The following is a 13,160-nucleotide window of genomic DNA, read 5'->3' on the forward strand; positions in this document are numbered from 1 at the left end:
TCTTTTTTGGACAACTCCCACTTCGGCTGGCTGTCATGCGACGTCACGAAAACCGCCATAGGTCCCAATCGGACATGAGGTGTACACACTGATTATGCATGATTCGATCGAACGAAAGAAACATAATTATTTCTGAATTTCTGATTCGACGCCCTTTCGCCATTAACCCACTGCTATTAGTCAAAAAGTTTCACGCTGCACCAACCTCACCAGTCGGTCACTCGGCGGCACAAAACCACCAAATTTCATTGCGTCAAAGTGACCTGTACTTGCTAAAGATGCAATAATATGCCGAACAATACTAAATTTTCCACTGAATAGCCGGAGGCTGTCGCGTTTTGAAAGGAATAAAAGATAGCTGCCGCCGATCGCTTAGGCACTGGCTACTCGCACATGTCGGAGAGCTTAGGTTTCTTTGCATATAACAAACCTTTTGCGTGGCAGTATAACGCTATCTAGCCCTTTCGGCACGTAGAAGACATCGCTCTGCCAACTCTTGTTTGCTAAGGATCCGTTTTAGCCGAGTTTTTAACCATCGCTTGCCCACCACCACGATTTTAGACAAGCCAGAGCAAGCTAGGCAAGGGAAAGCGGACCAATCGTAGACGCCGGCAGGTACGTTAACAGGAACGAAATATACCAGCCGGATCTAGGACTCAAAGTCGCTGTGTGCGTTTTGCAAACACTTTGTCAAAGCAAACAGATGAGATGCTTTTCGTGTTGTTCATGATGGATTAGTGACGCAGGTTCCTATGTGGTTTTTCAAGAGTTGTTCAGAAAACCCAGTGGCAGGATTGGGGCCTCAAATAGGCCTAAGGGAGTAAAAACATAATATATCAGATTTCGTTCTCTTTGTCGTTCACGGCAAAGTAAAGACTGTAGACACTAGGTTAAATGGCAGTGATGATAGGGTGAGGTCAAGGATTGCTCTCAATTAAAAATATAAATAAGTCACAGGCCTGCGTGGCGCCCATACCAATGTCACAGCGTGAGCTGGTGGAAGGGCCCTATAGGAGCTCCATTTTCGGCTGCATGCACAAGAGCACCGTTGTCACAAGAGCGAACTGAACTCTCCGCCCGTCATTAAAGTGGAGGTGCGGCTTGTGGTTGTCTCTGCACAGCAGTCTACCGAGACCGACGTTGCCTAGTTACAGCCGCGCGCGTAGCTGTACTTCATCAGCGGTTCGTGCATATCGAGAAGGTGTGAAAATTTTACAAAAGGGCAAACACAGCAATCGAGACTGAGTGGCGTCGATGTCACATCCCTTCACACATGGTCCGACACGGTGTAAGTACTACATGTCGGGACAGTCGGTAAATTAGAACGTAAGTTCAAGCAAAGGTAGGACGTATCAATGCTACGGTACGCGCATCGAATATTGTGTTACAATTGTGCTGTTGCAGCTGCTCATGATGATGAAGACCAATATGATGATTGATTGTTATCTCTTTCGACAAATAGTCACCTAGTCTGGTTGATGCAATAAGGTATGCTATATATGTTTTTTATTCTAGCATTTTTATGCATATCGGTAATCTTTTGCCTCCTCGAAACTTCTCTATATACCTCGCGCTGCTACCTATGCAATTGTACAATACTCAATACAGTGGCACAATACGCAATTGAAGTGCAAATAGTGCACATATGGATGCCACGCGGCGTGCATCTCACATCGCATGACTCTTCATGGGTGAGGACACAAGTAAACGATATGTTTCCGCCGCATCTAGCAAGCGTTCCGTAAACATGCTGCTGCTGACAACGATGATCTGAAATATTCGGCATCTCCTTTGAAGCGAGGCCATGACAAAAGTCACCTAGCCTGCTTCATTTATTGAGGCATGCTATAAACATTTTTCATTGTAGCACTTTTGTGCACATCTCAACTTCCTTTTCTTCGAGACTGATCGATATACCTTCTAGCACGGTTTATGCAACTGCTACACGTCATGCCTAATGGTTCGTTAAAATGCAAATGCAATGTAAAATGTGTACAATTTGACATTACGTTGTGCGCATCTTACGTCGCCTGATTCCTGGACTGCTAGGACGCGTGTATAGGGCATGTATTCGAGGCAGCTGAAAAGCACTGGCACGCGCAGTGGTAGAATAGCAGAATCCCGTGCTGGGGACCCGGTTCTATCCTGGGGCCCTATACCGCAAAACTATTCCAATATGTTTTATTCCAATCTCTTGACGTCAAATTTGCGTAATCGCCGACGCAAGCATCGGGCGCTCACCCACAGACCAACCAAAACCTCTACTTGTTTATAGGAGGTCACTTTTGTTTGCTTGAAAAACGAATAACGATGCCTACAATGAGCGGATTGTCTTATCTAATTGACCGACAAGAGGCGAGGAGCACGCTCAAGTGGAGAGGGATTCAATGGGGCCGAGCCACTGCACTGAAAATCGATAACCGGATGAAGAGAGTGGTGCCGGCGTCGGTGATCGGTCCGCTTACCCTTGCTTAGCTCACGGTGGCTCGTCAATAATCGCGGCGGCATTCAACGGACGCTTAAGAATGACGCTAAAACGGATCCTCAGCAACGAACTGTTCGCAGAACAAGGACGCAAACGTGCCGAAAGTACTCGAAAACGTTACACGGCCACGCGAAAAGTTTTATTACACGCAAATAAACCAATGCTCTCCGGCAAGTGCGAGTAGCCAGTGCTTGAGTGATCGGCGGCAGCCATCTTTTATTCCTTTCGAAACGGGGCAGCCTGCGGCTCTTCAGAAGAAAATTCAGTTTTGTTCTGCATATGAATGTATCTTTAACGCATGCACGTAACTTTGACGCAGTGAGTTTTTGCGGTTTTGTGACGTCGCCTGACATGCAGGTGAAATGGCTGCACCCCGAAAACTTTCGACCAATAGCCGAGAGCTAATGGCGAAAAGGCGTCGATTCAGAAAGAACTATTTTTCTTTTGTTCAGTGAAATGATGCATAATCAGTGTGTACAAGCCATATCAGATGGAAGGCTGTCACGGTTTTCATGACGTCGCGTGACAGACAGGTGAAGGGGGGGTGGTCCAAAAAGTCTTTCACCAATCGCGGAGGGCCGATTGCAGAATTGGAATAGAAAAGTTCACAATAGTTTTAGGTTATAGCACCCCTCGTGGAAACTCAGCATTTTTTCCCAATTCCTGGCGATAGCTTCGCCGACCACCGGCTGCGGACTACATGAACAACTGAAACGGCTATTAGAATGAGCCCATAGGGTATACGCTGTAAACACTACCTAATCAAGAAGACACAGGTTAACCTAGAGGCAGTAAAGGGGGAAGTAAAATTCAGGCTTGGGGGCTCGCAAACAAATGCGCAGCTTAAGAAGATTAAGACAGCGATAAGTTAGAGATAATGAATGAAAGCAAAATTATGCTGATTGCTGAAGCACAAATTGAACTAGGAAGAAAGAAACAAGGGCAACCAAAGCGACTGATCATGAAAGTGTGTTACTCAACAGATGAGATGGGATCATCTATACTTACAAAGCTTATAAGCAAGAAGCGATAATCGATATTATAGCATAGTAACGATTAAAAAAGCATGAAAAATGTTCCAATATACAAAGCAGAAAACAAATGGGGTGTTCGGCAGCCCGGCAAGAAAACAAGAATTTATGCTCGCCAGGCGGCCTCTAGGCTCTCTGCTGGAATACGATTATCTTGGTCAATTGTCACTTACTCACAGGGGACCCTGACCTTGAGAAAGAAATTGACAGATTAAATTTGTGCTTGAGTGCATAGGGTAGGCAAAACCAAATCCTGACTGAGAGCTTACCGCTGTCGTTGAAAACCAATACACAATTATCGCATCGTATCGTTAGAATTTAACGGCGGCGTAAACAACAATGAAATTAAATGTTTTAGGTGTAACGTTACGCGACAAGAGGAGAGTGTCGAGGTTCCGACAGCGAACGAAGATAGCCGATATTTCATTTGACATTAAGCGAAAAGAATGGAGCTGAGCAGGCCATGTAACTTGTAGGGCAGATAGCTGGTGTGCCATTCTCGTCATAGAGCACGTGCTCAAGGAATGGAAACGCAATCGAGAATGGCATAAAATTCGGTGGGGTGATGAAATTAGGAGATTTCCTAGCACAATTCAGAATCATTTAGCCAAGAGAGGAGCAATGTGAGGTCACTCGCTGAGGATTTCGTCCTACAATATATACGAAACTAGGCTGATGATAATGATTCTAACTATTGCCGCGAAAAATCCGCAAAATCAGCTCACTTGTATGATTGAATATGCAAACAATTGCATTGAGCGTTCAATTTCTCCCCCTAACTTGGTAGTTCCGCCAAGTTTTACCTAAATTGTGCTTCAAAAGTAATGCGGTGCAAGCTTCGGTTACGCAATCTGTGAACAAAAATAGGCATAATAATCAAGAATTACATTTGGCTCTGGATTCAACTAACAGCTGGCAATTGAAAAAAAATACTCTCATTTGTGGTAGGTTCACACCGAAATGAATTAAAATCAAGAAGCAGCTCCATTTGCATGAATTAAAATTACTACTGTGCTTTCGCTTTTAATTAGTATATTTCATTGTTTGCATTCTCTGGGACTAAGAAGCTTCAGCTGCATTTTAGGTAATTTCCGAGTTATCGCATTTTCTTGCATAAAAATATTTCAGTGATTACCGTTGAACAGGCCACTATAAAATTGTCGCTTAAATGTTATACTACCAAGACGAAAGAATTGCTTTGTTTTTTGAACCCCTCACACAATTATGCACTGAAGGTATTTGTTGCTGTATCTCCTCAGAATATATTGGCTAAACAAAGCGACGACTAATATGGTACTGCTGCTGCTGATTGCGCTACTTACATCCGAAGTTTCACTGACCACGACATGTAAGTGAAATGTTTTATGACTGAATTATAATGGAGGTTTCCTTAAGTTTTCTTTTCTTCTTTGAACAAACTGTACTTGTGCCCATATATATGAAGGAGTGATTAAATAAAATTAGAATGACTCACTCATTAAGAAGACCTATATGTCTGTTTCAAATAAAACTACTAATATGCTCATTCACTGCACGCCTTTTAGTTTATCGGAAAGAAGGTTTCACGATACTTTCTTTCTGCACAAATCAATGTTACTAAATTCTTCAACTAAATTTATTCTGCCACTAAATTATCCAGAACTAAAGAAACATTAGTTAGCATGGATGAATTTAGTGCCATTCGTTCACCGAGTGGAATGGATCTGATTTTTTTAAAGCAAAGCTTTCTTTGCCTCTTCCTTCGACATTCCCACTGCTGCTGCTGCTGTTGCTGCTGTGGCTGCTGCTGTCAAGTAGACCGCGTCGGAGGGCGTGATTCATAGCGTGTGTATACACTCCGTGCGGAGCCTATAGGGGGCACCTTGAAAGCCGCACGCAGCGCCACTTGCGGTGCGATTCGCGTGCAATATTGAGAATCGTAGCAGACGGTATTGGCTCCTTGCGTACGAAGCTATGGCGGTTGCAAGTGCCCGTGGCTGGCGCATTAGGCCTTCGAGCTGGCTTTAAAGATATTGTAGTGGGATCATTCTTTCGCGATGCCACTACGAAGAAAGGCGAAAAACTGCATCAAAGTGGGCATGTTTTTGACGTGCACGAATGGTTTGCTACGGCGACGTCGGTTTTGAAGGCCAAATGTGGGCGTCAGGCGTGCGTCTCGCAAGAGGTTTACTCCTTAACGATCGAGGTAAGTTATCATTCTTTCATGCTTAGAGTATGTTCGGTGCGTACCCACTACCCGTGTACTTGCACAATATTGAGGCTATTGAGAATTATCGATGGCTTAGATGAAATCGCGGCCACTGGCTAGGCGGCGTTTCTTTGTTGCGATCGCGGCTTCGGGTCACGACTATTCGCAGCCATGTCGCCGCGTCTTGCGCAGTCTTTCGCTGAAATTTGTCGCTTGGTGTAACGACCCGTTTCTTTGTTTATGTTGTTTTCCAAAAAAGAAAAAAAAAAAGGTTTGCACAGCGCAAACAAGGGACACGGCACAAAAGGAAGGGCAAACACAGGACAGGTACTACTTTCAACTGTTTATTCCATAATGTCGTCGTGAAATACATACGAGAAATGCACATGCGCAGAAGCGTATATGTTTATGCCCTTCTGTCATCACAAGGTCCACACAGCTTACTTACGCGGGCCGGAAAGCCTCACTTTGTTTTTCCTGCAACCCTTGTTTTGGTAGCCTAGCTACTCTTCGTCCTAGCTTGATTCTACAGAGTAGTCGTAGCGGTGCCGTGCCGCTAGGTGTGTTTACGTTAATATGCTAGGCAACTCAGTTCACTGCTTCATGTTCCTAACAAATTAATAAATCGTGGACAGCTCTAGCTGACCTCGCACTGCATTCTCAAATCTTGTGAAAGGTAGATGGTGGGCTAATAAAGTTTATGAAATTGTTCCCACAGTTTTGTTCAGTATTAAAGTGCCTAGCATACGTTTCTTTTCTCATCAGCTGCATGTCAGCAGGAACATCACCTAAGCTCACTGCACCTGTAGAGGTGGTGTCCCAGGGCAGTGCAAGCATTCAGCAGCAGTGATTACATAGGTCAGTCAAGACGACACATCAACGAAGACGTCAATAGCAAATGTGTGGGAACGGCCATCGGCGAAGCAGCTTGGGATGTATAACAAGGTACTATTGTTTTCGGAAATGTACCCACCTAAGCGTCCAGATGACATGCTGGTGAAGCAACCTGTGCCCAGAGCCACCATCAACTCAAACTGCCCCTTGGGCATTATGTTCCGGCAAGAGGAGCAAGTAAAGGAAAATCTAACATGCTTGGACAGACTGCTCGGGCGCCTGCGTCAGCCCAACGAAATAATCGGAGCAGAAAGCACTCCAATTGAAGAAGTGAGTGACGACTTCCTTCTTGAGGTAGTGGTGGCAGAGGATGAACGCAGCAACATTGCAAGACAAACGATTCTACATAGTGAATGCCTACAGTGGCATTGTGAGAGGGCACTGAAAATTTCAGTCAGTTCCAAGGGTCACAGTATAAAGACACGTCAAGTCAGACTTTGAAAGCTTGGGAAAACAACTAGCGACGCTACACTCCTTTAAAAGCGCTGCATGTACATACGGTGTGGCAAAAGAGACAGTCGCAGGCCACGAGTAGATATCCAAAGAGGGGCGCAAGGTAATTCATGTAGGTCTTGTCATCAGAATTCCGCAACCATGGTTGTGCTGTAGCCCGAATCGTTTGGTTGACGAAAAGCAAGGAATCCGCTAGCTGGAGATCAAGGCCCCTTCATGATGTGAGACACAGCCCATTGTTAATGAGAGCATAAATGTGGGCTATCTCCACTATGAAGAACAAAAGCTACAACTACGGGAAAGTCATGTGTACTACACACAAGTTCAAATAACCATGTATGTTGTAGGTGCGAGCATATGTGACTTTTACGTGTACTCGTCAAAGAGGTCGAAATGTGTAGAAGAAGGAACGACTCCTTTCTGAAAAAAGTTGGGCCGAAATTGGAATGGTTATTTTAGGCACTACTTCCCAGCTGTGCTGAGGTGCCGAAATCTGTATTAAACTTTAGCAGTGTTTACTTGTGAAGCATGTTCTTCTTTTATTGAACAAAATGTGGCACGCTTGCACAATACAGCAAAAATAAAGAGTTGTCGAAATATGTGTTTCTGTTCAGAGCACTCACACAGTCTTGATGACAGGAGCTTGTAGGTTAGCCAGCACGCTGCCCACATGCACTATCTTGTCGATGTTATACTTGAGTTCTGGGGCTAGCCTTTCATTCAAGATCGCAAAACTCTTGATGCATTGAATGCACCTCTCCACATGAATGCAGTGACATGCAACATTATAAGTTTCTTCCATCTCCGCCTTGGTAAACTGCTCGTTGGCCTTTGCAAATTGTGCCATGACAAGTGCGACGTCCTTACTTTCCAAGTCGCACTTTACATAGGGAAAGACTTTGTCCCCCATTACCATATCCCAGGTTCCAGCAGGTTAAACAATCCAGAGTTGGCGATGATGTACGTGTCGCTCGACCTGCGCACAAACACATCCGAAATGAATGTTATGTAACCGGATGGCGTGATCCCAACTAGAAATTTCAGTGTAAAGTCACTCTTGCAGTTGCTCCAGCAGTTCGGCCTCTCTGCCACTTTACTTGGCTTCTCAATTCTGATTTTCGAACAGTCTACAATAACCCTACAATTGGGATCGATGCTTGTAAGACATCCCTTGAAAACGACTTGATCCACCCTCCGATGCTGACGGACAGGACATCCAGAGTGGCATAGAAAATGCGCGACGCGGTAGTTCGATTTACGCCGAACAAAATGGCTCATGCAGAGAATGTGAGGCTATGCTTCATTTTCATGAGAAACAGCAGAAGCTTGCTGTCCACCACCAGGCCCAAGTATCTCTCGCCACGCACCTGTAACATGAGAGGTATTCTGTGAGCACAACATTTACAGTAGTGATAAAACCAACCTTAAAAGCTTTTTGTTCTTACTAATTCAGAAAGTTCCACAATTTTGCAACGAATGCTCAGCCTGTTTAGTGCTTTAGGTGTATGAAGGGTTTCTTCATACCGTCCAATGTCTGAACACAAGTAGGCGGTAGTTTGGTGTGGGTAGACATCGCTCCCAAATTTGTTCAAGCTCATTTGGCCTGTGCATCTGGCACATTGATGCAAACACTGTGTTGTGTCTCACGTCAACACTTATCTGAATGTCGCAGTTGACGATGTCTAGGTTCGTCCCCCTGGCACCTAGTGCGATTGCATTGTCAAATGCAAGCTTGAAATGACCAGAGTATCAATTTAGACATATGTTTCTCGTTCATTCTCAAACTGCAGAGTCCAACATTGGCAATCCTGATGCAGTTGAAGGTCTTGACGACTGTGAAAATCTTGTTAGACTTAAGAAGACCAGGGGAACTTGCACTCCTGGCTTATTGGATCCGAACCCATCTGACACGCCTAAGATTCAGTCACTTTGCAAAGCTTTTCTGAGATCCGTATTTGGAACTGAAAATATGTCTTCATACATAAATTGGCACACTGATGCTCGAAGGCCATGCTACGGGTAAAAACAAGCTAGTTGCCCACTGAATTGCGTTGTGAAAGGATTAAAAAATGCACCTGATCTCACCGCACCACCATCACCTTCTTCATCAAAAGTTGAACGGATGTACGCACAAAGCCAGCGTTTCAACCCAGAAAGAACAGACATCATTTCACGGCTGTCGTCTGGCGAAATAAACGCTTTTCAACGGCTTACTTTCTCCAGCGCCTATGTTTATGCACCTCGTACGAAGAGCTTGTTTTAAGATTTGAGTTTGGGCATGAGGTTTCCTATTGAGAGCATGATCCTCAACTCTAAATGTGCTAAAAACAATTCTTCATCACTAACCTTAAATAAATGTTGTCAGACCAGGAAGTCAGTTCTTTATTTTAGTTCTGATCGATGTCGTTCAGCTTGCACTGAGGTAGCTGAAATCTCGTTAGCAGATACACTGTCTGCTAGCGCACGTGAAAACAAGGAGAAATACCACCATGCTGCAGTACCATATGCTCGGACAAATTCCACGGCACGTTAAAACGGAAAGAAAGCTCTAATACATCAGACATCTTGTACACATCTGTGCGGTTCATTATCCATAACCAGAAAAAACTTTGTGAGGTGGTTCTCAAATTCCCAAAGAACAACATCAAATATAAAGAAAGGCTGCACCTTTAGATTACCGTGCATGATATCAGCATATCTATTTTTCAGTTCAATTTAAATTGGGAAATTTGTGAATATGCTATCGTTGGTGTCATTTGGAAGCTGATCTAACATTTACCTGTGGCAAGAGGCTCAACAGGGCCAGAAATACCGTAACTCTCACCCCAGTCAGGTCTCTGAGGGCATCGCAGTTTTTCTTGTCCACCAGGGGCTGGTAGCCATAGAAACCCTTTGGTTTGTGGTCTTCCAAACGCAATGCAGTAACACCTGCATTAGCCGTTGCAGGCTGTTTAGGTGCAAAGAATTCAACATGGGCGAATGCTTCCCATGCACCGGCGAACAGGGTGCAGGCAATCATCAGGGCTCCTTTGCTGTGGGCTTGCGGTGTCTCTAGCGTCTGAGTTGACGCCTTCATAAAATTGATGGCATGTTAAAATGTTCACACAAGAGAACAAGGTGTTTTTCGCTTTATCTTACTCTAGAATACCGACTATATGCCACGTTGACAAGCGCTAACCAGGCGCACCAAAACATGAAAGCCCTTGCAATGCTCACCACAGTACCCCTAGAAAACTAGGTGAAACTGAATGAACGGTCATTGTGAAGAACAAGAAGGGAACTACCATGTCAGGTTTTTAATAGGGATAACAACAGCAAGGATTGGACCCTACGGGATTGTTCGTTGCCTGGGGGACTCAAACTATGAAGTGGCGGCTAACAAAACGCAATTTTTTTAATGCAACCATTGGCGACCAGAGGCGGTTCACATTATTCTTCTCAAGCCTTTCCACACTCGATAGGACTGTGCACGTTTCGTGTTCCAGGTTGCTCTTCAGTGTACCATCATTTTTTGTGTTGCATCGGGGTGATGTGCTTTTAACGGAGGCAGTAAAGGCTGCTTTTCTTTTGTCTTTGGCACAAGCTTACCACAATAAATGTTCAGTTGTTTGTTATTAACTGCTGCATTGTTTGTCATTCTTGACAATATGTCTGTTCTGCCTCTTAGCTTTCAACCACAAGAACTCCCCCTGCATTCCTTTTATTTATAACCTGCAAAATTTGAGTGGGCACTTACTCGATAACTTATGGTAGTACTGCCTCAACCTACCTCAACTCCTTGCAGTCGTTTGGGTTCTTTATTCCTATCGGCGCCGGTGCCTTCAGGTTCCTCCAGCAGTAGTGTGACTGCTGGTGATGGAGAAGCTGGCGCCTCAATAGTGGCCGTAGATGGTGCAGCTTGCACCATGTTTGGCAAAGATGTCAATGAGCGGGTGAGTTCTGCAGCAGTTATTGCAGCTGTTGTCCGCTTCCTAATTCAAAGAAGAAAAATTCACACCGTAACTTCTCTAGATAATCACAATGCCGGCTGGCATTGAACAAGAAAATGCCTCTATAGTTAGGGGGGGCACTGCTACTGTAAATTTTGAACAGTTGCAATCCGTAATGTTTGGCTCACACGGGCATAGCACGCATGAACTGAGGTGCTACAGTAGACCTGCTTTAGAGTGGAGAAATCTCGTTTACAGCCAACAAGTCCATATCATGAATCTCCTCCCCTTTCTCTCCCTGTCAGGTTGTGGTGAAAGACCAGAACAAACAAACAAAAACCAACGACTGCCAGATCTCTTAAGACGAGAATAAACAGACTCAACCTTTGTTCCGCATGCAAATTTGTCCCCATGCTGCACACTTTGCGCATTTCATCAACCCCTGGAATGACTACATGCACTGCTGTTTACTCCCAAGTATGCACCACTCTAAGTGCGTGTGCACTTGGCTATCTCGTCTGTGTGAAGTCACTGCGCTTTTCTTTTTTTGCGGGAATTATGGTGTAAGCCAAACTATGGTCTAGCGACCTCTCAAAGCTTTCGAGTGTCATATAGCTACCCCCGCCGTACTATTTCTGCTTTAATTAGGGGAACCCTTCGAGGAGCCGCGACATCTCGGAGAGGGCAGTTTTGACCTACAGTTTGCGCAACTCTGCGCACACGAACCATCGAGCACACCCACTGAAGCACGCACCGCTTGCGGTAGTCGTCAGGAAATATCGTTGGCACGTACGATGAGGATGACCCATCCTTGGACGGGGCACCCCCAACGAAATGGACGCTGCATATCTTCGTGCGCCGAGAGGGCTCCCAGTTTGTTCCGTCGGCACTGAAATGTGCAGATCGTAGTGGAACAAGACAAACAAAAACGCACAACGCGAGACGGCCGAGAGAGAAGTCATGGTCACGGGAACTAAACTTACTTTTTTCGTCGCACAGCCGTAATCCAGTGTTGCCGCTGCCCGACAAAGCACGGACGAGTTGAGAAACCGTGAAAGCTCGTCCGTGCTCGGCACGACATATACCTGTTGGTACAGCCGACTACGCAGCAATTCATTATTCCAATAAGGTACACGTTAACGACGCGGTCACGGCCTACGCGTCTCCACGGAGGTATGAATGCGTATTCCGGCGTAAGCACGGAGACCATGCGGAGACGTTTCCTTCTGCTTTGGTGCTCAACGAGTCTCTTCTCTGACAGCCGCGTGGCGGCGCGCCAGTTGCCGCACACGGAGTGTATACATGATAGGGGCGACTTAGAGAGGAGAGGCAACGCCAGAGACTCATTTCCGCCCCACCGCATCGAATGCGCTCAATACCCTCTGCAGCTCCCTGGCCTTCGCCACATTGGCCTCTTGAGAGCTGTAATTATTCCGTGACTCGCCTCGGAAGCATTGAAGAAGATGCAGTGCTTCCCTTTCTACTAACGTTCGAGTCCAGAGGGGACGTAGATCAAACTGTATGGAGGAAGGAGGAGAAGAGGCAGTTCCCATACACGGCAGGGGCGGGGGTTACGTGAGAAGGCAAGCAAACCATACTACTATACGACGGCGGTTGTGAGGAAACTGGATAAGCTGAAGTTCAAGCTACGAAACAGTACGTTGCTGCAATTTCTGAAAAATAAACACCAAGCAAATATGGCAAGCGGACAAACTACGCAAGGCGTGCAGAAACCGAGCCGTAATAATTGAAGCGCTTAACAAGGTGCAGGCGACACTATAACAGCGATCGACCGTTAAATCAACACTTCTGTGCCCGCGGCGGTAGCTCTGCGGCTATGCGCCACCTTCAATGGTCAGGCGGCGCAGCGATGGATGGATGGATGGATGGATTGATGTTATGAGCGTCCCCTTTGGAACGGGGCGGTGGGTTGCGCCACCAAGCTCTTACTACTATGCTGCCTGATATCCTACCTAGGTTAACCGATGAAAAAAGAAAAGAAAAAAAACACTATGAACTAACACGTCCAAATTTTCTGATCCCCTATTGCGAACTGTGTTTTTGTACGTCTCCGTCTTTTGTCGTTTCCCTACTTTTCTTCCACCAATCCTCCAATCGCCTCTTACTAATGTCTATTGCGGACCTGTTTGCTTTACCACTGCTCCCGCTGAACCCAAGGG

General features: G+C 45.5%; 2 pseudogenes; one reads left to right on the top strand and one right to left on the bottom strand.

Annotated features, from left to right (window-relative positions):
• Positions 1–6,637: 6,637 nt before the first annotated feature.
• Positions 6,638–7,553, top strand: LOC126529271 (uncharacterized; annotated as a pseudogene).
• Positions 7,554–7,670: 117 nt separating this feature from the next.
• On the bottom strand, positions 7,671–12,097 carry LOC126529269 (uncharacterized; annotated as a pseudogene).
• Positions 12,098–13,160: the final 1,063 nt, after the last annotated feature.

This window comes from Dermacentor andersoni, chromosome 8, assembly GCF_023375885.2.
Source record: "Dermacentor andersoni chromosome 8, qqDerAnde1_hic_scaffold, whole genome shotgun sequence".
Taxonomy (NCBI): Eukaryota; Metazoa; Arthropoda; class Arachnida; order Ixodida; family Ixodidae; genus Dermacentor; species Dermacentor andersoni.